Source organism: Lissotriton helveticus, chromosome 4_1 (assembly GCF_964261635.1).
Source record: "Lissotriton helveticus chromosome 4_1, aLisHel1.1, whole genome shotgun sequence".
Lineage (NCBI taxonomy): Eukaryota > Metazoa > Chordata > Amphibia > Caudata > Salamandridae > Lissotriton > Lissotriton helveticus.
This window is the reverse complement of record NC_136063.1, coordinates 1,824,283,932-1,824,309,082: the sequence shown is the minus strand read 5'-3', so window position 1 is coordinate 1,824,309,082 and position 25,151 is coordinate 1,824,283,932. Positions and strand designations below refer to the sequence as shown.

The 25,151-nt window shown below is 49.5% G+C and overlaps 1 protein-coding gene across 2 annotated transcripts in view; it reads left to right on the top strand.

Moving 5' to 3' along the window:
* Positions 1-25,151, top strand: part of SYTL4 (synaptotagmin like 4) — a 964,177-nt gene that overhangs the window by 189,662 nt on the left and 749,364 nt on the right. The window contains exon 1 of one of the 2 annotated variants that reach the window (XM_078688460.1): positions 18,201-18,315. The exons of the other annotated variant lie outside the window; for it this stretch is intronic. The gene's annotated coding sequence lies outside the window, so the exon portion shown is untranslated. Of the gene's footprint in view, positions 1-18,200; positions 18,316-25,151 lie in introns of those variants that run through there. 2 annotated transcript variants of the gene reach the window in all.

Sequence of the window (25,151 nt, the reverse complement as noted above, 5' to 3'; positions counted from 1 at the left end):
CCTGGACAGAAAGTTTGGGTCATGGCCCTTGTGGAGCCTTGTGCACTCCAGGACAGGTGGACCCGTCCATTTGAGGTGGTGGAGGGCAAGAGTGATGTCACCTATACGGTGAACTTGAAGTCTCCAAGGAACCCTTTGAGGCTCCTACATGTTAAACTCTTGAAGCCCGCCTTAGAAAGGTCTGAAGTGGGCATGCTCCCAGCGACAGATGATGGAATGGAGGAGGAGACCGAACCTCTTCCTGACCTCCTGTCTGTAACAGAGCAAGATGGGTCAGTGGATGGTGTCGGCCTCTCTGCCACACTGACCCTTGATCAGCAGCAAGATTGTCGCCAACTGTTGAGGCAATTCTCTGATCTATTTTCCTTGGTACCTGGTGTCACAGAATGGTGCTTCCATGATGTGGACACTGGAGACAGTCTTCCTGTGAAGCACAAGGCTTACAGAGTGACTGACCAGGGCAGAGCTTACATTAAGGAGGAAGTCTCCAAGATGTTTGCTTTAGGGGTGATTGAGTCCTCTAGCAGTCCTTGGGCCAGCCCAGTGGTTTTGGTCCCAAAGGCTGCCGCGCCTGGTGCCACACCTGAACTCCGGTTCTCTGTGGACTACCGAGGGCTCAATTCAGTCACCAGGACTGACGCGCACCCCATCCCCAGAGCTGATGAGCTCATTGATCGGTTAGGGGCTGCTCGGTACCTCAGCACATTTTATTTGACGTCTGGGTACTGGCAGATTGCCTTGACTGATGGGGCTAAAGAGAGGTCAGCATTCTCCACACCAGATTGGCAGTTCCAATTCCGGGTTATGCCCTTTGGGATGAAAAATGCCCCTACCACCTTTCAGATGTTGGTCAACCAGGTGTTGGCTGGACTGGAGGATTTCAGTGCCGCCTATCTGGATGACATTGCAGTGTTCAGCGCCAGTTGGGAAGAACATCTGCACCACCTCTGGGGAGTGTTGATGGCACTGCGCAAGGCAGGCCTCACGATCAAGGCGAGTAAGTGCAAGATCGGGCAGGGTTCCATGCCAGGTGGCGCCCCAACTACCAAAGATTGATACCATCCTGGCATGGGAACGCCCAAAGACTCAGACACAGGTGAGAACCTTTTCAGGACTCACTGGGTACTACAGGAGAATTGTCAAGGGGTATGGCAATATTGTCTCACCCTTGACTGATCTGAAGCAGCCCAAGAAAGTGAACTGGACTGACACATGTCAGAAGGCTTTTGTTGCCCTGGTGACTGCCATGTGCACAGCACCTGTGCTTCAGGTGCCCAACTTCTTAAAAGAATTCATTGTTGAAACAGACGCGTCAGAGCATGGTGTGGGGGCTGTTATAGCACAGATTAATGCGGAGGGCCTAGACCTACCTGTAGCCTTCATCAGTAGGAGGTTACTTCCACGGGAACAGAGGTGGAGTGCAATTGAGTGTGAGGCATTTGCTGTGGTCTGAGCACTGAAGACGTTGAGACCATACTTGTTTGGGACTCACTTCCTGGTTCAGACCGACTACAGTCCCCCTCAGATGGCTAATGCAGATGAGGGGTGAGAACCGAAAGTTGTTGAGGTGGTCCATTTCCCTACAGGGTATGGACTTTACAGTGGAACACCGCCCTGGTACAGAACACGCCAACGCATATTTTTCCACCTCAGTGAAGAGGGTAGTTCTCCCCACATATCAGCTGGAGGGGACACGTATTAGACCTGGCATCATTGGCGTGAGTCTCCCTTCCATTTATTTGGGATTGCCTCCTCTGTTTTTTATATGTTTTGCTGGTTATATGCTTTGGGCACTGTGCCACTGCTATTCAGTGCCACAGTACAAGTGCTCCCTATTTTAAATTGATGTACTGGTTAGTGATTCCATTATTGGGTTATTTGATTTACTTGTCAGACCCTAGTACAGTGCACCATGGGTGCCCAGGGCTTGTAAATCAAATGCTGCTGGGGGGCTTGCAACACTGGTTGTGCCAACCACAGAAGCAGCTTGTAAAGTGTGTCTCAAGCCTGCCATGTCCAGGCCTGTGTGCAGTCTGTGACTGCCATGTCGACTTGACAAGTGCACCCACCTGCCAGTCCCTAAACCTTCCCTTTGCTTTATATCAGACACCCCTATGGTAGTCCCAAAGGCAGGGAGCATTGTAAGTATAAGGTAGGACATGCCCTGATGTGTGTAGCATGTCCTAACAGTGAATTACAGCCATTTTCGTTTTTCACAATTGCAAAGCTACCTTTCTCCATATGCCAGAATGGGCAGTTAGATTATTACGTTCTATAATCCTAACTGACTTAGGCAACATGGTAGAAATTCGAATTTAGTATGCCTGAACTCAGAATGATAATATACATCTTTTAGTAAAGCTGGTTTTAATATTCTGTGTTTAAAAATACCACTTTTAGAAAGTAGGTATATTCTTGCCTAACTGTCCAGGCCTGACTCTGCTAGGTTGTGTATTCTTTGTCTGGAGTTTTGAGTGACAGGGCTGAGGGATTCCAGGAGACAGGCTGGGGCCGCCCAGTGTTGAATAGAGATATCTGCATCTAGATGGGAGGGAGCAGTTGCACCTGGGACCTGAATACGGCTGGGCCTTCCCTCCACAATGCTGGCTCCACCTCCTGTGGTGTGTCTATTGTCTCTGCCCTGCACTGTGAAAGGAGAGAAGGAATCTTGTCAACAAAGTGCTCCAGGGCTGTGCCTTCCCTCCCCTGTGCTGGCTCCACCTCCTGTGGGGTGTCTGATGTCCCTGCCCTGCACTGTGAAAGGAAGGAAGGAAGGAGTCATGTAAACAAAGTGCTCAGAAACTGGTTTGGACTAGGCAGAGGCCTCTCTGCCTTCAGAGAACAAAGTAGTTTGGGGTATAAATATTGGGACCTAGTCCCAAGAACTTTGGATCACTTCTGGGAACAAGAAACCTTTTGCCAAGGAGAAGAACCAAAGAAGCTGCAGGAGTTTGGACTGCCCCTCTGCCAGTGTGCTGTTTGCTGGGTTGGCCTGCAGTGGTTACTTCATTGCCAAAGAAAAGTACAAGGAACTTTCTAAGGACTTTCATCATCTACAGAATATTCTACAAGGGCTTGAACTTGTGTTTGCCTCCTGCTGAAGTCTCAGGGACAAAAGACTTCATCTCCAGCTCCCCTCAGAGTTTCCTGGCTGGGAATTCTATTTGCCAAAGCCTGCTTGTCGCTGGGAGCTGGAAGCGCGACGCATAGAGCAGAAGCCTGACGCTGCCGCAGCTCAGATCGTCGCAACACCAGAGAAGCGCGCCGCCGCCGCATCGCTCAGGAAGCGTGTCTTCGTCAAAGCTGCCTGCTTGTAGCATCACTGGAGAAGCGTGACGCCATTGAGAGAGTCGCCATCGCATCACCGGAGGAGCGTGTCGCAGGGCCTGTCGCCGCTCCAAAGTACAGAGTTGTCACAAGGCTGCCAGGGCGTCTACGTATCGTCGTCGCATCGCCGCATCAAGGGCGCCTTCTTCTCACAACGCACCAGGATCATTGCATCGCATCGAGGCGCCATCTTGGGCATCGCAACCGGACCGCAAGCCGAGAACCTACGCATCATCCCCGCACCGGTAAGGATCACAACACATCCCCTACTCTGCGCAAGCATTGAGGCATGACGCATCATTTCCCCCGGATCACGGAACCGACACTTCTCCCCTTTTGCGAGCCTTTTGTTCATTTTGCGTTACGCATCCAGGTACTTTGTTTAGAAGTTTGTCGCATGTATCATCAACTAGAACTAAGCAACGTTTACCATCTTTAAATCAATCTTAAGTATAGTATTGTGGATTTTTGTCGTTTGTAGTCTTGTGTTAAGTCTATATAAAGAATACTTATTTATATAAAACCTGTGTTGTGTCCATCTGTAGTGTTTTCACTGTATTACTGTGTATATTCACAAATGCTTAACACACTGCCTCTGAGAAAAGCCTGTGTGCTCGTGCCAAGCTACCAAGGGGGTGAGCAGGGGTTATTTAGGAGTGTAATCCCCTTATCCTGACTTAGAAGTAAGGGTCCCTATTTGGACAGAGGTGAATACCATTGCCATCTAGAGATCCCCAGATCTAACAGTAACTGTATCACGGTTTGGGCACAAATGCCCAAGACGAGTAAACGAAAGTAGTACTTGAGGTTATATCCAATGTAACCCATCACATGTAATGCAGAAGTAAAATGTAAATGCTAGAAAGGTCTGAGCTTAATGCAGATGCCCATCAACAGTAAACAGTAAGCACTATTTGGAGTCAAATCTAATTCAAATGTAAATGTTTTGAGCATAAGACAAATACCCATTACCAGTAAAAGTCACAATTAATATGCACCCTCACATGTAATGTACATGTAAAATGGTTTGAGCTAAACAACATGCCCATCACCAGAAAATGCAAGTAAAGTTTGGGGTAGCAACATACACCTTGAAAATGGTTAGAGCTCAAAACATGACCCAACACCAAGTGCAACTAGAAAATAAGGTTTGGGAAATAGGGTACTTACACCATCACCAGTACAAACAAAGATCTGTTTGGGATGCATACAAACAGACATATCCCAGCACCAGAAAAAGCACGCTACGTATGGGTGAAAAACATAACCCAAGTCTAAAAAGAAACACACACAAATTCAGGTGCAGCACTCGCACAAATTCAGGTGTAGCACTCACATGTGTATAACAGTACATAGGGGTCTACACCTTAGCATACCAAAGTTGACAAGTAGGTATGACAAACATAGTGGACGGCAATAAAATAAGAAGAAAAAGGCTGACATAGTTAATTAAGAAATGCACCATCACCACTTGCAGAGACAATTCAGCATAACATAAATAAATCTGCAGCAAATCCGGAACTGAACTTAAACATTACTGCCTTGGGGTTTTGAACAACATAACATGTCATATGATAGAAATCCATACCCCGGTGAGCCGGCTCTCACCCAAAATTCTCCTGAATTATTAGATGTTATGTTAAAAGTGCTTATATAGCGCAACATTCACCGGATTGGTTTCTTGGCGCTTCAGGAACACAACAGATCTGAGCTAAGTCAGTGGTCTATTCATTGTAAGCTTTTAAGAATAACCAGGTTTTCAGTTGTTTTCTAAACTGAAAATGAGTGTCGGTGGTGCGTATTGATGGGGGGGGGTGGAATTCCAGATTTTAGGAGCCAACGAAGAGAACCTAAGTCCCCCGTGTTTGATGCGTTTAAACCTGGGAATGACCAGAAGGTTATGGCTGGATGATCGAAAGGTACGCGGGGGAATGTACTTCTGGATTTTTTCGGCAATGAACTTTGGGCCTTTTTTTAACAGCGCCTTGTGTGTTATGCATCCAAGTTTAAAGGCGCTGCGCTGAGCCACCGGGAGCCAATAAAGTTGTTTCAACAGAGGCTTCACGTGCTGACTAGGAGGGAGTTGGATGATTAACCTGGCAGCGTGGTTCTGGATTAATTGCAAACGCTGCGCTTGATACGCGGGGATGCCATCATAGAGGGAGTTGGCATAGTCTAAACATGATATGATGAGCGCCAAGACAACCAAGGTGAGAGCTTCTGTTGATAAGAATCTTCTAATTTTCTTAATGTTACGTAGAAAGAAAAAGCAAGCCGAGACCACAGAGTTGATCTGAGTTTTCATTGATAAATCACTACTTGTCATGATCCCCAAGCTTTTTACAGCAGACGCCGGAGTGGAGGAGAGCCCAGGGATGTGGGCCAGAAGTTTGTGTTCCAGGGGTTTGAAAGGCCTCCTGTCAGGACTAGCTCCGTTTTGTCGGGATTTAGCTTTAGTTGGTTGGAGTTCATCCAATTGCTAATGAATGTCATTATGGATTGTAAGTTTAGCTCGGACGATCTAGTAGGTTGAATGTTAAATATTAGTTGTATATCGTCTGCATAAATGAACGTCAAGACTTCCATTTCTTTCAGAGCGCAGATTAGAGGCTGCATGTACAAATTGAATAGAAGGGGGGACAAAGAGGATCCCTGTGGAACTCCACATTGGAGTTTCCCTTTTGTTGAGGTGAAATTACCTAGGCGGACCGATTTGATATCTGTCCTTGAGAAAGGACTGTATCCAACCTAACGCTGGGCCTTGAATGCCTGCACAGCGGACACGGTCGATCAAAATATTGTGATCGACCGTGTCGGAAAAAGCAGACAGGTCCAGGAGGATCAGAGCCTGGGGGGAGTCATGGTCAGCCCCATTTCTTAGTTCGTCCATAACTGTCAAAATGACAGATTCTGTTGAATGAGCTGGTCTAAAACCAGCCTGGTGAGGGTCAAGAAACAACGACTCCCCTATAAAGGAGCTGATACAGCAAGCTACATGTGCCTCCAAGATCTTGCTCAGGTATGGCAGATAATTACTCAATACTTGATGGTCGGCGCCGGGTTTCTTCAGGATGGCCAGAATTTCTGCATTTTTGAAGGAGTCGGGAACAGTACCAGTTCTGAGAGATGTGTTAAGAAGAGCTATGGGGGGATCGGGGCAAGCGCGGAAGGCTTCGCGTAGAATGTGGGGTGGGCAGCAGTCAAGGGGGGAGCCTGACTTGACTTTTGCGATTAGTGTTAAGAAGGAATCTTTAGTGATAGGTGGAATTTGATCTAAGGAGGCTGAGTTTTGACAAGATAAAATAGGTATGTTGGTCGTGCTAATGCCTGGGATACTAGCTTTGATAGTGATGATCTTATCAAAGAAGTAATTGTTGAGAGAGTCGCATAGTAGCTGCGAGTGGACTGGTTTTACAGAGACTCTTTCTGGGTTGACCAATTCATCAACAATTGAGAAAGTGTCTGGTTTTATTTGCGGATTTCAAGATTTTTTATGAGAAATACCCTGCTTTGCAGGAGAGAATGGAAATCGTGTAATCTTTAAGGCGAGACATATAAGTGGTTTTATATTCCGGCAAATAGTTCCTTCTCCATTTTCACTCAGCTTGTCCAAGTCTAAGCTTTTTTTCTTTTAGAGTTGGTGAAAACCATTGTTGGGCATCATGGGCTCTTTTAAATTTGATAGTTTTCAAAGGGGCAATTATGTCTCTGGCCGACTCAAGCCAAGAAGTCAAGTTTTCTGCTTGAGTAGATAGAGGGCTATCTTGACCCGAGGGTGCCGTGGTTATAAGGATTGTGTGGAATGACTCAATGCTGGCCTTTTTCCAATTTCTGGCTTTCATACTGCATGGTCGTGAGGTGGTGGGAGTGTGGATGGCTGAGATCACAAAAGTTATTAAATGGTGATCTGACCAAGTGCAGGGGAAAATTAAGAATTGCGTGATGTCAAGATTTTGTGACCACACTTGATCTAGTATATGCCCTTTGATATGGGTAGCTGCCAATGCCTGCTGCGTGCAGTTTAGGCTAACCAGGAGGTCGGTTATCTCTCGTGAGGTTGAGCTTTCTTTTACATCGCCCGGCCAATAATTAAAGTCGCATACTATTAGAATCCTAGTGTGGTTGATCACTAGTTGGGCAATCGTAACGCTGAATTGCTGGGAAAATGTGGGCATGTGTTGAGGTGGTTGATATACAACGACACATGCTAGGGAATATTGGGCGGATTCTAGTTTGATCGTCAGAAGATCAACTGACGACACTTGTAATGTTTTCAGTGATGTAAACTGGTGCTTCTGGTTAATAATTGCTACCCCCCCCTCCCATTTTGCCAGTTTCTCTATCTGCTTGTAGGATATAGTAAGGCTCCCGTATGGCCGCTAAGATGTCAGGAGTGGATTCGGGTGACAGCCATGTCTCTCTGATAGGAATAGGATATCAGGTCTATTTGAGTCAATGAGGGTGAAAATCTCCAGCTGGTGGCTTTGCCAGGGAGCGAGTATTCAGGTAACAGATGTTTAGGCTGCTAGACTTGTTTTGAGGTGAAGTGTTGTCTATCACCTCAGGTAAAATAAAAGGAGCAGAGTCTGCACTTTGGGGCAGAGGGTGTGCTATACAGCCTTGGCTGCTGTTGTTGTTAGCAAGTAAGCCCTCTTGCTCTAAGATATCCATAGAGGCCTTGTTTAGAACTAAGTTCCCCCGAAAAGATTTCAATTTTTTGGCTGAGTATGTAAAGAGAGAAGCATGGGGACTGGCCCCTGGCCCTGGTCGGCCACGGACGGGCGCAGACGGGCTTGCCTTTGGCACGCCCGCAGCGCGCGTCCGCTGCGCGTCTGGGAGGGCATGCGTATTTGTAGTCCCTGGGGTCTAGAGCGTTAACCACTGGCTCCACCCCGGAAGTGACTACAAATATGACGCCCGTGTTCTCCACATCATTCGGGTGACCCCGTGGTGGACCGGAGCACCGGTGCGAGTTGTAATGCAAGCGGCAGAGTCGGTAAATAAAAACAGTTGTGCAAAATGTGCCCCCCTTGCCGAGCAGGGTTGGTCTCACCGCCAACTGCTCCGCCCGCCTCCTTCACGGCGGAGAGTGGATGACTCCCAATCGCTACGTGGGAAAGAGAGAGTGGCCAAACAGTGCATAGAGGGGGGAGCAGGCTTACTGGAGGCCAGCACTCCCAAGGTACAAGTCAGGGCTGGGACGAAGGGTCAACGCAAACTCCACTGCATACACGAACGACCGGAACGGCCGGATGGCACCCTGACGTGAGTTACCCAGGTGTGAGTCCCGCGCCATAGAGATCACCGGTGTGTCAGCCATCCATCAGGGCCTCGGCGGAGCACCAACATGGCGCGCACAAGGATGCAAGGAGAGAGAACTCTTAAGGATATGCTCACCAAGTCCCCAACATCAATGGACAAGGGGGCCCGTCCCAGCCGGCTCCTCAGCCCCCACCGGACCGTTCACCTAAGGACACGGCTATCACCAGGGAATTTATGGAAATACTGTTCAATACACTCTGAGATGACTTGCAGTCACTAAAACAGGAGGTGGCCAGCGAAGTTCTAGAAATACGCCGGGACGTTGACGAGCTGGGGGAGAGGGTCGCAGCAATTGAGGAAGGCGAGCACTCCAGAAGTGAAGAAATCGAATCCCTGCAACAGGAAATCATTTACCTAAAGGACCAACAAGTGGATCTTCAAGCGTACGCTGAGGATCTGGAAAGTAGGTGTCTACGCAACAACATCTGCATCAGGGGGATTCCCTCACGAGAAGAGGGGTCGGACGTGGTGGGCTACCTCCAGGGCCTCTTCAGGGACATCCTCGGCGAGGCCTCAGATTTCGAGATCCGCATAGACCAAGCGCATCGAGTGGGGCAGGGGAGGCGGGCTCCGGCTCCACCACCGGACATTCTAGCCTTCCTACCGGACTTTGTGCTGAAAGAACGAATCCTGCAGGAGGGCCCGGAAGAAACAAGCCATCAGATACCAAGACCACCCTATAGCCTTGTATCAAGATCTTGCCTCCATAACCTTGCAAAAGAGGAAGGCCTTTAAGGAAGTGACATCCTATTTAAAAGATAAAGGGGTGCCGTATTCTTGGGGCCATCCCTTCCGCCTAATTTTTAAATGGAATGGCAAACTGCAACAGCTGAGATAGTCCAAGAAACTTGTGATTTTTTGGGTCTCGGAGATCGTAGCCAGGAGTCTTCCCCCCTCCCCATCACACCGGCCATCAGGAAATGGGTGGCAGACAGTAGGACGCAGGCGCTCTCCCAATCATGACACGAAGCCGGACCCAGCAGCATTATCCCGAGAGAGGGCATCGGCCCTGGAGGCTGTGAAGCGAGATACTACAACTCCTGAGTAATCGTACAGTTCTGCACAGGGATTTCATAGCACGACGATATGGCTGACACCAGGGGGGGGGGGGGCGGGGAGCCGAGGTTGACCTGTCTTCACGTGGACCCTACACTCTCTCTTCTTCCCAAGTGCTGGTACTGTTGGAAGCAGGCGCTGGACAATGATGGTTTGTTGGAGATGTTCCGTTGGGATTAGGGAAGGGTGTTGGAAGGAGGGGGAGAGAGGTTGAGGGCTAGGGGAGGCAGTGTTGGGGGGGTGAGGGTTGGGAGGGGAGTGTGGGTTGGAAGGGGGGAGGGATGGAACCGGTGTGTCGGCAAGAAGAAGCCCCCGAAAGGGCACCACCCCACGGCGGAGGAAACTCAGGGCAAGGCTGCCCCACTCCACCATGGCACGACCTGAGTTGAAAGTTGTTACCCTCAACGTCAAGGGGCTTAACAATCCCATTAAGCGTAGAGCCATCCTGTTCTACCTAGAGAACTCCGGTGCCTCTATATGTCTCATACAGGAAACACATTTGCTGGCCAAAGATTGGCACTGGATGCGCTCCTGCACCTTTCCTCATCAATATTATTCCTCCACTACGGACAAGAGGGCGGTGGTTGCTATACTGGTGGCTAAACACTTCCAGGGTACAGTAGGGGACAAAGTGGCAGAGATTAAGGGCAGACTAATTGCGCACACTGTCACGTGGGAGGCATGTCTCTGGTCGTAGGTTCTCTCTATGTTCCTAACACAGGTCAAGAAACCTTTTTTAGGAATGTGTTGTCCGAGGTATTGCAAACACAGGATAAATATATTGTTATTGGCCGGGACCTCGATCTCGTTATGGACCCAGATCTGGACAGATCGGGCCGTCGCTACGGCTCAACAGCGGCGAACTCACCCAAGGGGAAGGCCTGGTTGAATCAGAGAGGGCTTCTGGATGTTTGGCGGGAGGCCCATCCCCAGATTGCACAGTACTCATTTTACTCACGCACACCATACCTACGCCAGGTTGGACCATTTTATTAGCTCTTCAGAGCTCTACACATTTGTAGACGAAGTGGATATAGTCCCTGCCGCACTCTCCGATCACGATGCTGAGACGATCTCGATCACAGTCCTCTGCGACTCTAAGGCTAAAGGCAAATGGAGGCTGCGAGAATCCCTCCTGCACCGCAAAGGGGTTTCCCAGCAGCTCAGCAAATGTATTGCCGATTATCTCTCGAACAATGATCAGTCCGATACTCCTCTCCCTGCGCTGTGGGGGGTTCTTAAAGCGGTCGTGAGGGGGGAATTGATAGCGCTCTCGGCAGCGGAAGCCAGGGAGCAGAAGGAAAAGAGGGACCTACTCCCGGCACAAGTCACAGAACTCGAAAGAGTACATAGTCGCACGGGGCACCCAGGATATGGCGTCAATTAAAGGCGGCCAGGGCACAACTCGCGGGCCTAGATCTGGACCGAGATGAATATGCGGCCCTTCGGCTCAAGCATACCTATTATGTAGGAGGAAACAAAACGGGGCGCCTCCTCACGAGCAAAATCAGAGCCCGCACTCAGCAGGCCAAGGTCACTCCTATCAGAAATATTCGGGGCGAGACAGTAATGTCCGACGACCAGATAGCTGAAGCGTTTAAAAACTTCTACGCCTCCCTCTATAGCAGAGACCCGACCATTGATATGGCCGGTGAGGCTTACCTCAGTCGAGCGGCGACCACAGCCCTTGATGCCTCTGGGGCAGCAGCTTTGGACGTGCCCATCAGAATCGAGGAGGTCATCGGTGCGATCTCCCGACTCAAACCCTTGAAATCCCCATCGGCCGGACGGCTCCTCTGCGGGATTCTACAAGGCATTCTGTCCTCTCCTAGTGCCAATTTCGACCAGGCTCTTCAATTCATTCCAGGGGCCGGGCTCAATACCATCGGATATGTTGGAAGCTGACATAATTGTGCTGCCTAAACCGGGGAAAGATGCTACCCAATGCTCCACCTACAGACCTATATCCCTACTCAACCTGGACCTCAAACTTTTTACGGGGGTTCTTGCTTCCAGAGTGGGACCATGGCTGCCGGGAATAATAGAGCTGATCAATCCGCCTTTATCCCAAATCCCCAATGCAGCGACAACACGAAACGCCTTATGCATCTAATCGACAACGCACCTTACAACCAGATGGACGCTATGTTATTGTCGGTAAGCATCGATCCCATACATGGGCATCACCTTAACACAGTCTACAGAGCAGACGGTCTCCTTGAATTATGCGAATCTCACTTCTCAAATCCAAGGGGATCTGCGATGTTGCAACAGCACCCGCTGTCCCTCTTGGGCCGCATTGCAGCGATAAAGATGTCCATCTTACCTAAAATCCTCTTTATCTTCCAAACCATCCCGGTTAGTCCACCCCTGGGAACACTCCGCAGGCTGCAAGACTCCATCCAACAATTCATATGGACGGGGAAGAGGCCACGGATGCGCAGGGACCTGTCTTACAGGCCTCCGGACGAGGGGGGGGGGCTGGGGATCCCTAATCTCCTACAATACTATCAGGCAGCCCAACTCCGGTACCTGTTGGAATGGAACCGGCCTGAATCAGAAAAAAGACGGCTCTTTCAGGACCGTGCGATGGCGCAGACTGCTCTCTGGAGGATACACTTTTTGCGGCGAACGGACAGGCCAAAAGATCCCCCATAACCCGCACGACTATGAGTGTTTGGAATGCAGTCGCGTGCAAGAGGGGACTCTCCTCTTTCCCCTCCCCGCTAACACCCTTGCTGGATAACCCGTAATTTGATAGATTAGCTTTTTCACAATGGCGCGACACGGAGTGTAAATCGGCAGGTCATTTATTCAACCTAGACGGTTTTCTTCCACTCTCGGACCGTACTCCGTTCTGTGATCTTCCTAACCCGAGCAGATACCCATACTTCCAACTCAGACATTGGCTGACGCACCTGGAGATACGCCTTCTTGTAGGCAGGAAAATGACGTCTTACGAAAAATGGCTGGTCACTAAAGAAACGGATCGGAAGCTGATTTCGGAGCGTTACCGGGTGATATTCCCACCGACCCCTAAAATACACTCAGCCGTTCAGAAACGCTGGAAGGGAGAAGTGGGCAGAGTTCTCTCGGACCAAGAGTGGCAGGCCATTTACTAAAGGGCACACCACACCGCTAGGAAAACAGCGAGCAGGGAAGCAGCGGTCAAAGTAGCAATCTATTGGTACCTAACACCGGTCCGCCTGCACAAGGGTAATCCTGACCGTAGCCCTACCTGTTGGAGGGGTTGTGATGAGGAGGGGACACTGACCCATCTGCTATGGGATTGTAGGGAGGTGGCAGGGTACTGAACGGAGGTTCTCAATGAAATCGACAAACACTTTGACACTGAGATCCCTTGATTTTCAGCATTCACACTCCTGGGCCTACCCAATAAACTCACTTTCACTCTGAAATCAATGCGGGGCAAGCAGATGGGACTAGCGATAGGGGCGGCGTTGCAACATATTTTGTCGCTCTGGGGTACATGGACCCGTCCGACACACACAGGATGGCTTCACAGGCTGTGGGTTATAGCAGGCATGGAGCGCATTCAGGCTTCCCTCACCCAATCCCTGTCCTCCTTTGCCACCACTTAGGAGCCATTGCTCGCAATACTGGCGTCAGAATTCAACGAAGTCCCGTGCCCAAAATACCTACGACTCCTGTGACTTACGGACTCTTCATTTTTAGTTGATACAACTGGGGAATAGATGTTTCCATTGCACAGCGTGCTCTTACCCTTCCCACACCTGGAGTACCTTAGACACACCGGTTCCGGAGGAGGGGGAAGGGGGAGGGGGAAGTTGGGACTTCGTTTGTTGAGTAAAAATTAGTTCATGCTTGGAGTACCTAGCTGGGGCCTTTGCCCTGTCGGACATTCCTGGACATTTGCGACACAGGCAGACGTTAGCAACGCTAATTCGTTCAGTGAGCAGGCGGGGGTGGGTTCCCATTACTCTACAGATTATAAAATGTCTGTACTGTGCTTCTCCTTGTCTGAAACTCAATAAAATAAAGTTAACAAAAAAAATGATAAGCATAATCCTTGTCAGGGTGAATCACTGAAGTCACTAAATACACCTGTGATTAATACTCTGGTAGCTGAGCTCAAAAGCAATCCGGTTTAACTTGGAGGAAATGTGTAAAGTATTTATGCAGCACTCAGAGTAATGCTGTGAGAAGAGAGAACAAAACACAAGGACAATCCCAAACCAATTAAAAAAAAATAGCGTGCATTTTAATTAATAAAATGACACCACAATGACAAGAATCCAATGGGTGGAATTGGAGATATGAGTTTTTAAATGTTTAAGTACGAATTGCACTAAGAGGCACAAAGCTCCAACTGCAGGTATCTAGTTGCATGAAACTCGGACAAGGTCACAAGTTCAGGCCGACTGAGGTGAAGTGCTGGCTGGATACAGGACCAAGTTTGTCCTGTTGGAAGTTTTACATTCTAACATAATTGCAAGTTTTACTTGGCACTGCTTTGTGGAACTCTGTGTCGGATCCAGTGAAGCCTTTGGTTAGTATCTGCACTGATCTGTGGGGCTGGACATCAGATCAGATTAAGCTTTTAGTCAGGAGCTGCATAGCTCTGCGGCACTCTGCATCGGATTCGGTGAAGCCTTTAGTTAGGAACTGTAGATTCTATGCTTCACTCTGCTTTGAATCCAGTCAAACTTTCAGTTAGGCGAAGAAGTGCACTCTGACTCCAGCCAAGGGTCCAGTACCTGGAGGACAGCACTTGCTGGGTCAGAACTCTCCCCCACAGAGGGAGTCCAGCAGAGGAGACCAGGTCAGTTCCAATTGGGGCTGGTCAGCTGGGAGACAGGAAAGGCCTCTTGAATTTGCTGTATCCCTGTAGGTAACACAGGAAGGCAGCCAGCTGATCCTTGGAGTCATTTCTTAGATCCTGGGATCCACGTAAGCAGGCCTAGTCTTCCTTCATGATTAAGACAGTAGGACAGTCCTTCTTCCGATTCTTCACAGACCCCGGAGTGTTTTCATTTCATTTCATGGGGAAGCCACTTTTATGCCCAGTGTCCCCTGTGGGTGGGGGACACTCCTTTGTCCAACTCTAAAACTGGTTCTGGTCCATTCCTCTCTTTCCTCTGGGTTTGGCTCCAGCCTGGCTAGTGAAACCAAGGCAGGGGTAGGAGTAGGGGTGGTGTCAGGTTCTGCTCTGTAGGCCAGGACAGGCCCCTTTGAAAGTAATCAGGGCAGGAACAAAGCTTCTCTACAGCCATCCTGTCAGGAAGAACCTCACCTCCCAAGACCCTTTGTCCACTGTCTGGGAGGAATGCACATCTCACTCCAGAGAGCCATCAGGGTGTCAGATAACACCTGGACAATAGCTGAAAGGCAGATTCTGTTTAGACAAAAAAGGCCAGCTTTCTAAAAGTACGTTACAATTACAAAGTAGTCCCTGACAAGGGAGATTCACACAGAAAACAATTAATATACGCCTGAAATCAGTGCTATATTAAAGTTGTCCAGCCCGACAGAAAATGTAATAATGTATCAAATTATAGAAAACACAAGAATAAAGTGAGACACAATCCTGCGCCCAACGCAACACATATAACAAGGACGCAAATTAACATAAATACACAAAAATGCTCCGGCAGGACAAGAAATGCTTGAACTGTATAAAGAAAAGCAACAAGCAAACAATATCTAGAGACACAGTTACACATCAGTAATTATTTCAATTGCGTTTACGGTGCATATAAGGTCGACGACGTTTCCATCCCATAGAGACAATATTGGGATCATCATCAGGACGTAGAAATTACATGCCTGGGGGAATTTTAGCCTGAAAGACAATAGTAAAAGGTAGAGGGGACAAAAGGAAGAAGTAAGTAGATCAAAAGAATGGTAGAAAGAATAGTCTGTAACATAGTGCTAGTGAGGGAAAAGGTGGTAAAACTCTTCCATCCAGTAGTCGTGTGCTGGGTGTTGATAAAATATACATGCTGGGTGAGAAATGGTAAAAAAAACACAACTATCTAAAGGTGCAAAAATGGATCAAGACCTTAAAGTGTTACAGCGTGGATGCTACGGGTGAAATGGCAGCCTTGCTTTCAAGTGCTATAGCGGTGTGAGTTGTTGTGGTCTAATTGGTTCTAGCATAGCTTACCAAGCGTAATAGCCAAGCAGTGAGGCAAACGCGATAATGCCAGGAAGGGAATAATACGGTCGTACGGAGGCACGTTACGTTATACAAGCTTCTTGTCGATGGTGAAAAGAGAGAACGAAATTCAGGAATTGCCAACAAACATATGGTCTAATACATTCAAGGCATGCGTTACCTCCTACCATAGTGCAGTGGATACGCATGCCCATACAGGTATTAGACCATGCATTTGTTAGCAATTCCTGAATTTCGTTCTCTTTTCACCAGCGCCAAGAAGCTCGTGTAATTTAACATGCCTCCGTACGACCGCATTATTCCCTTCCTGGCATTATCACGTTTGCCTCACTGCTTGGCTATTACGCTTGGTAAGGTATGCTAGAACCAATTAGCCCACAACAGCTCACGCCGCTATAGCACTTGAATGTAAGGCTGCCATTTCACCCGTAGCGTCCACGACGTAACACTTCAAGGTCTTGATCCATTGTTGCACCTTGAGATCGTTGTGTTTTTTACCATTTCTCACCCAGCATGTGTATTGTATCAACACCTAGCACACGACGTCTGGATGGAAGAGGGTTACCACCTTTTCCCTCACTAGCACTATGTTACAGACTATTTTTCTACTATTTTTTTTATCTACTTTTTGCTTTTGTCCCCTCTACCTTTTACCATTGTCTTTCAGGCTAAAATTCCCTCAGGCATGTCATTTTTACGTCATGATGATGATCCCAATATTGTCTCTACGGGATCGAAACGTTGTCGACCTTGTATTCACCGTAAATGCAATTGAAATAATTACTGATGTGTAACCGTGTCTCTACATATTGTTTGCTTGTTGCATTTCTTTATACAGTTCACAAGCATTTCTTTTCCGGCCTGAGCCTTTTTGTGAATTTCTGTTCATTGTGTCCTTGTTGTATGTGTTGTGTTGGACGCAGGATTGTGCCCCACTATATTCTTGTGTTTTCCATGATTTGATTCATTATTACATTTCCGGTCCGGCTGGACAGCTTTAATATAGCACTGATTTCAGGTCCATATTCATTGTTTTCTGTGTGAATCTCCCTTGTCAGGGACTACTTTGTAATTGTAACATACTACTACCCGAGGTCCCTGACCATTACAATTGGGTTCCCTTGTTACTTAAACACAAACTTTCTAAAAGTGGCATTTTCAAAATAGTAATTTAAGATTTGATTTGACCATTAAGTTGGATTTGAACTTCCTGTTAAAATGAGTTCTTGAACCACTTTTCCAGCTAGTCCCAAACTGAAATTATGATTTATAAGGAGTTATAATGCAACCCTCTGGTTTTCTATTGCAGAGCAAGACTTGCTGCACCAGAAACGACTTTGTAGTTTTCTTTCGCTGCCAGGACATGTAAAATCTTAAATATAGATAGTCTACTTTTTAAATACCCTGCCCTATGATCGCGCAACGCCTATCTTAGGTGTGAATTATATGTATTCAAAGGAAGGTTTAGGCCTGGTAGAAGAAGAATATTGCCAGGTTGAATTGGCAGTTAAAAACAGCACACACAGGCTGCAAGGGCAGGTCTGGGGGACATATTTTACAGGGGTGCCGTAGTGAGTGGCACAATTAGTAATGCAGCCCACTTGTAGCCTTTAATTTACAGGCCTTAGGTTCATATGGTACATATGCTAGGAACTTGTAAGTAAATAAAATGTGCCAATGAGTGAATGACTATTGTGTCATGTTTGGAAGGAAAAGCACAAGCACTTTACATCGTGTTAACAGCGGTAAAGCGCACAGAGTACTAATGTCAACAAAAACTGGTGCAGCTGCTGAAGGCAAAGTCTGGGTAAAGACCGCACAAAAGATTTTAATTTCTAACAGAACTGCTTTATCCAGGCTTGGTTTTCCTGGAAAGTGCATACAACCAAAAGTAGGGACCTTTTCTGTTGGGATGGAGAAATTTCCCCTGCATGGCTCAAGTGTGTGTGTGTGTGTGTGTGCGCGCCCATGCGTCAAGTTCATCCCAGTAATTTGCATATTTTTTTAACTCCTCCTCAGCACACACCACAATCGAGCATGTTGGGAACATTTTTGTGACAAAGATTGAAACTGAAGAGCTGGAATGTGTGGTCAGGAAAGCCACAGAATATGGACCATCCTTGAGTCCAGTCTCCAGGCTGCAGAGGATTGCTGACTCTGATAAACGAATATAGTGGAAAAGTAGTCATTTTAACTGTTCTTTGGAAGCAGATTTCCATGTGAGGAGTCATTGACCCTGGTAAAGATTTTTACATCTGGACCTAACCAACTTTTTGGAAGTCGAAAACCTCCAGCGGGACGACGCTGCAAGCTGTAGCCAAAGAAGACTCCACAAGACCTGATACTCTTGCTTGGAGCTCCTACGGATGACCATTCGCTGCTGTGGAGGACAACATAGTGGGAACAATCACAAAATCAGGCCGACTGGTGATAGACGGATCGGCTGGTAGGTAAGTCCTAGTCTTCTCTCGGTTCTTCTGACACTCTTTGGGGAAAATGTTTACAGGATCAGCACTTCCAAGGGTCCAGGACCTTAGGGGCACTATTTGGGGGGGTGGAGAGAGGCTGTAATTTGGACTCATTTCTGCAGAGGCCGGGTGCTGGGTTCAAGGTCTCTAGAGTTTGTCCTTGTAGATCACGCAGGATGCTAACCAACTAGTACTTAGAGCTACTCTAGTAGGCCTGGGTTTAAGGAAGTAGTCCTCTCTCCTTCAGCAGCAAGGCAGGCCTCAAGCAGCAGAACAATCTTCTGGTGTACAAGGCAGTCCTTCTGAAGTCTTCCACAGGTGCAGGAATGTATTGTAGAGGTGGTTCAGGAGGTCCAGTATTTATACCTGGTGCCAGCCTTTGAAGTGGAGGTGACATTCTGGCTAATCCCACATCTGGTTTCAGAAAGTTGTTCCCTACCCCTGTCAAGGCTCCCAAGAAGTCTGGGGTGATTAAAGACTGGTGTCGGGTTCCTTCATGTGTGATGGAGGCAACCCTTTGAAATATAAGTGGGGTTGGTAACCGCCCCTTCCTACCCATCTTGGTAGGCTAGCCATCCGGCCAACAACTAGTCCCCCTTTGTCTCACTATAAGTGAGGAATTCACAAAGGCTGAATGCCAAGTATTCATAGTCATGCGGCCTAGGACACAGGCATCAGGCACCAAATGGTTAGGACACGAAAATGGCAGCTTTCTAAAAGTGCATTTTCAGAATTGTGACTTAAAATCTGCCTTTAGTATTAAAGAGGAATTGAATTTGTTCCCAATCAAATACTGGCGCTTGTTAAATGTTAGGTAATCCAAATGTTATCCAATGAGAGAGAGAGGCCATATAGTGGGGAAAACAAATCTAGCAGTTTTTTACTACCAGAACATGTAAAACGTAAAAATACATGACCTACTTTGTAGATACAATGCAGCCTGCCCTATGAGAAGTTTAGAGCCTACCATAGGGGTGACTTGTGTGACTTAAAAAGAAAGGTTTAAGCCTGTAAAAGGTTTATCATTTCAGGCCGAATTGGCAGTTAATATAACTGCACTACCAGTTGCAATGGCAGGCCTGAGGCATGTTTTAAAGTGCTACTTAAGTGGGTGGAACAATGAGCGCTGCAGGCTTATTGGTACCACTAAATTTACAGGCCCTGGGTACATGAAGTACCATATACTAGAGACTTAAAAATAAATTAAATGTGCCAAGCAGGTCTAAGCTAACATGACCTTTATGAGAAGAGAGCACAAGCACTTTAGCACTGGTTAGAAGTAGTAAAGTGCAGAGTCCTAGCGCCAAAAAATACGAAATTCTGAAAACCAGAGCGGTGAAGGCAAAGAGTTTGGGAGAAGACCACACCAAGGATGATGGGTCCAACAGCACCAATAAGGTAGATGCCATAATTTAGGAAGAAGGCACAGGCCCTTTAGCACTGGTTAGGAGTGGTTGCCCAGAGTCCTAAAGCCAATAACAACAAATTCCACTAACGGGCGGAGTGAAGGCAAAAGTTTTGGAGAACGCCACGCCAAGGATGTCAGGTATAACATGGATCTCTCCCCCATATCCTCTCTTACCCCAACTGAAAGTAGGGAGAATTAATTACCCTCATGGAAGTTCTCATCGCTAAGGTGGAAGACCCTAGAAAGACCATCAGTATTGGTGTGGTCTGGTCCAGTATGATGTCTCACTGTAACAGTTTAGGACTCTCTTTTTTAGCACTGGTTAGGAGTGTTTGCCCAGAGTCCTAAAGCCAATAAAAACAAATTCCACTAACGGGAGGAGTGAAGGCAAAAGTTTTGGAGAACGCTACGCCAAGGATGTCAGGTATAACATGGATCTCGCCCCCATCTCCTCTTACCCTAACTGAAAGTAGGGAGAATTAATTACCCTCATGGGAGTTCTCATCACTAAGGTGGAAAACCCTAGAAAGACCATCAGCATTGGTGTGGTCTGTTCCAGTATGATGTTTCACTGTAACAGTTTAGGACTCTCCCCTTCAACTGCATTAGCCTTCAGAGTTGTGGGTGTGTGGTCTCTCTGAACATGGAAGTGTGTCCCAAACAAGTATGGTCTCAACCTCTTCAGCAATAAAACCACATATTTTAGAAGAATATGAGCACTGAGCTCCCAAAATGATTACTGTATGTTAATCATTCTAAATCATTTGAGGCTAGATTTTCATATCATATCTGCCACTGTAGATCATTTGCCTCCGAAAATGTCTTTTGATTCCTAGATTTTGATTTCGTCAAAAGACATGAGGCCACATTTTGTAAGGTTGCTGCTCTGAAAGGAAGCTCCTAAATGAAGGGTGAGGGCCTGGCCCTTTAGGAGGTAAAGCAAATCTGGAGATAGACGTCATGCTTAAACCTGGCTTAGGGGTGAGCCCAGTCTGCTGCTCTGAGCGTTGTCCTAAGAGCTGCAACGGAGCTTTCTGAATACCCCTGGATATTTCACAGGTTAGAAGTCCAATGACTACACAGCTGGTACCATGTAGTGACACTAAATCAAAGTTTGGCTGCATTACAAACATCACATTTGCTTTTAACATTTTCGTCAAGCCAGAACTGTATAAACGATACGTTAATCGTTTTAAACGATGCCAGTGTCATAAAGCTAGTGTACACCCTCCCTGTACAGTAAGGCACCAGACACTCCTTCTGTCCTCCTGACACCTGACGTGTCCCTATAGGTGGGGGGTCAGTATGTGACCCCTGGTAGTTACTAATGTACACATGTGATTACCAAAAGCCTGGTGAAGGTCACCCGCTCTTACTATTAAATGTATAGTAATTTACAGTAAGTAGTAAATTGCGTCTGCTCAGTCTGTACCAACAGAGTGAATCAGCAAAATGCTGCGGAAGGGGACAAGACATTGCATTCTCCAGAGCGCTGGACGAACTTGGCAAAGGTGGCCCTTTGATAAGCAAAATGGAAACAGGGAAGGACAATCCGTTGTCGATCGGGATGTGACTGGGGACAAACCTGTGTTGCATTGAACCTCGTCACCAAACCCAAGTGCGCAGCACGGGACCCAAGCCCAGTCGAAGGGATGTTAAGGCCTACTGTATGTAACATAGGCCAGGCCTCTGTGTAGGGGACAGGGCCACCCGCACAAATGAGAGGAGCCGACGGTGAGGGTGGGGGTGCCTGCAAAAGCACCAGAAGTTACTGCACAGAGGGCACCCGAGCCTAGCCCCCCAGGATACCCCCGACACCGCCCCGACAGTCTATTATGTGACTCAAATCTGCAATCGTAACACCTGTCACTGCTTCTTGGTCCTTTAAGTGAGTGACTCGATTTTCAGTTCTATAAATAACCAACATGACATCGTAGGCACACATGAGCAGCGTCAAAGCAAAAGCGGCAGCACTCTCCTAGACCAACAATCGAATAGCTGCATGCTAAAAAAAAAAACAGTGCCTCCTCTGGGGGTCGAGGCGCCTTGTGCTGGCTGATGGCCCATCACTCGCGGAACATTCGTGGGGAGTCAATCAATCAATCAAGGACATTTATAGAGCGCACTACTTACCCTTAGGGTCTCAAGGCACTTGGGGGGGGGGGGGGGTGCCGTTACTGCTCGAACAGCCAGGTCTTGAGCTTCTTCCTGAAGGAGAGGTGGTCTTGGGTCAGGCGCAGGTCGGTCGGGAGGGAGTTCCAGGTCTTGGCGGCCAGGTAGGAGAAGGACCTTCCTCCTGTTGTCGCTCTTCGGATGCGGGGGACGGCGGCGAGGGCGTGGCTGGCTGATCGGAGGTGGCGTTTGGGAGCGTAGAAGTTGATACGGTTGTTGAGGTAGCTCGGGCCTTGATTGTGTAGGGCTTTGTGTGCGTGGGTGTGGAGACGGAAGGTGATTCTTTTGTTGACGGGGAGCCAATGCAGGTCTCTCAGATGTCCGGAGATGTGGCTGTTTCGTGGGATGTCGAGGATGAGTCTGGCTGAGGCGTTTTGGATCCGCTGGAGTCTCTTCTGGAGCTTGGCGGGGGTTCCGGCGTAGAGGGCGTTGCCGTAGTCCAGTCGGCTGGTGACGAGGGCCTGGGTGACAGTCTTCCTGGTCTCGGTGGGGATCCACCAGAAGATCTTCCGTAGCATGCGCAGGATGTTGAAGCATGACGAGGAGACGGCGTTGACTTGTCTGGTCATGGAGAGGGAGGAGTCCAGGATGAAGCCCAGGTTGCGTGCGTGGTCCATCGGTTTGGGTGCGGTGCCCAGGGCGGGGGGCCACCAGGAGTCGTCCCAGGCGGAGGGCGAGGAGCCCAGGATGAGGACCTCCGTCTTGTCTGAGTTCAGTTTCAGGCGGCTGGTCGTCATCCACTCGGCTACATCTTTCATCCCTTCGTGCAGGTTGGCTCTGGCGGCGGCAGGGTCGTTGGTCAGGGAAAGGATCAGCTGGGTGTCGTCGGCGTAGGAGATTATGTTGAGGCTGTGTTGACGTGCGATGGCCGCGAGGGGGCTCATGTAGACGTTGAAGAGGGTGGGACTCAGCGAGGATCCTTGAGGGACGCCGCAGATGACTTCGGTGGCCTCTGACTTGTACGGTGGTAGGCGGACTCTCTGTGTTCTTCCGTCGAGGAAGGAGGTGATCCATTCCAGTGCCTTCTCCTGGATTCCGACGTTGCTGAGGCGCTGCACTAGGGTGCGGTGGCAGACAGTGTCGAATGCCGCGGAGAGGTCGAGGAGGATGAGGGCCGCTGTTTCTCCGTTGTCCATCAGGGCTCGGATGTCGTCGGTGGCAGCGATGAGGGCGGTCTCGGTGCTGTGGTTGGCTCCGAAGCCAGACTGTGAGGGGTCGAGGGATCCATTCGTCTCGAGGAAGGCGGCCAGCTGTTTGTTGACTGTCTTCTCGATGACTTTGGCCGGGAACGGGAAGAGCGAGATGGGGCGGTAATTCTTGAGTTCGGTGGGGTCCGCTGTAGGTTTCTTAAGTAGAGCGCTGAGTTCGGCGTGCTTCCAGCTCTCAGGGAAGGTGGCGGTGTCGAAGGAGGTGTTGATAATGTCCCGCAGGTGGGGTGCGATGACAGCGTCGGCCTTGTTGAAGACGTGGTGAGGGCAGGGGTCGGTCGGAGATCCGGAGTGGACGGAGTTCATTGTGCGGACGGTGTCTTCGGTGCTGATCGGATTCCAGGCGCGGAGGGTGGTGGTGGTGGGTGGTGTTGCTGCGGTCGTGGCGTGCGTCGGTTGGATGCTGAAGCTGTTGTGTATGTCCGCGATCTTGTTGTGGAAGTAGGAGGCGAGGGAGTTGCAGAGGTCTTGCCAAGGGGTGATGTCGTTGTTTCCGGCGTTGGGGTTGGAGAGCTCTTTCACGGGGGTGACTCTTGCGTCAAACCCGGACACACGCTGTCCACGCCGGAGTGGCCACCGGGTACCCCACTGGGATAAAGTGGGGAGGGAGGCGCTTCAGCCCCCACCCAGGATGGCACCTGCCGCCACACCCACGGGATGCCCCAGAAATCGCCAGACTCCACCAAGTGGGAGATAGGTGTCCCACTTAAGTACACAGGGCCCCGGACACGCCCGCGTGCCCTGCGGGGGGGCAAGCGGATGTATACCTTGTCACCGCCGATGCGTGGAAGCGCTGGCGGGAGGTTCCCGGTCCGACACTCACCGTCGGGCTCCGGAAAAGGTACGGGACTGTGCCATACTCACAATATGGCCCAGCGCCCGCCTGCTGCCCGGTGCTGGATGGCCAATGAGGCCTAGCGGGTGCCAAGTTGAGAGAAGGTGGGTGGGGGCAAGCGGATGTTCCCCTTAACACCGCCGATGCGTGGGAGCGCTGGCAGGATGAACCCGACCCGACAAATCACCCTCGGGATGGAGGCAGGGAGGAGGTTCAGAGGTACAGGACTAAGCAGCCTCACAGCCCACCGCCCACCTGCTGCCCTGTGCTGGATGGCCAATGAGGCCTAGACGGTGCCGGGAGGAGCCGAACTTTGCTTGAAGGCACGAGGAGCGCCAACTCATGGTCTGGGACAAGGCAGCGTGAAAACCGCTCTACCCCGCACCTCTCCCCAACTCCTGCTAACGGGCACACCCTGGATCGAACCAGCTACAGTTGGTCGCATGCGGGCCATCACCGTCGTGCTTTGAGCCAAGGGGGGGAGGCAGTGGTTAGTGCCACTGACGTCGCATGCCAACCCCGGGGAAGCCTAATGCCACAAGGGCAGCAGCAACCCGCTGCCTAACAAAATACCACAAGCCGGGCGAAGACGCCCGTGCCCACAATGGAGCCGCCCCAACCACTCTACCCCCCCCCCCTACTCAGGCGGCCCAAAACCGTGGCCGGTCCCCCAGCCACGAAGCCAACCACGCATGGGAAGATCGGGCTGGGGGAGGTAATGGAGTGCACTCACCTTGCAATCGTTGTTGAGCGGCACCCGCGGGCACGTCCACACGGCTGTGGTCGTACAACCCAGTGAGACTGCAGCAGCAAGAGCCCTTGCTCAACAGCTACCGTGGGTGAGGGAGCAGTACTGCAGGCGTTGCGCTCCACCAGCCAAGCCCACTCAAATCGACCCTGCCCCCAAGCCACTCTAAAGCGAGCCAGCTGCATGGCCTAGGCCGTACATGCTGGCTGAACGCGACCCCTCGGGCCTTGCCCGACCATGGGTGGTTAACCCAACTCCCCCCCCCTCCTTCCAAAGGCACCTCTCGAGCATGGCTCGGCCACCCTGACCAGTGGACACCCTTCTGGTGCCACTGGGCGGGAGGGGGGGTGTAACCTGGACAGGCCCGGACTGGCCGTTGCAGGCACCGGGCAATCCCCCGGTCGGCCGCATGGGTGGGGGCCGGTTTTGGGCCCCAGGGGGCCGTTT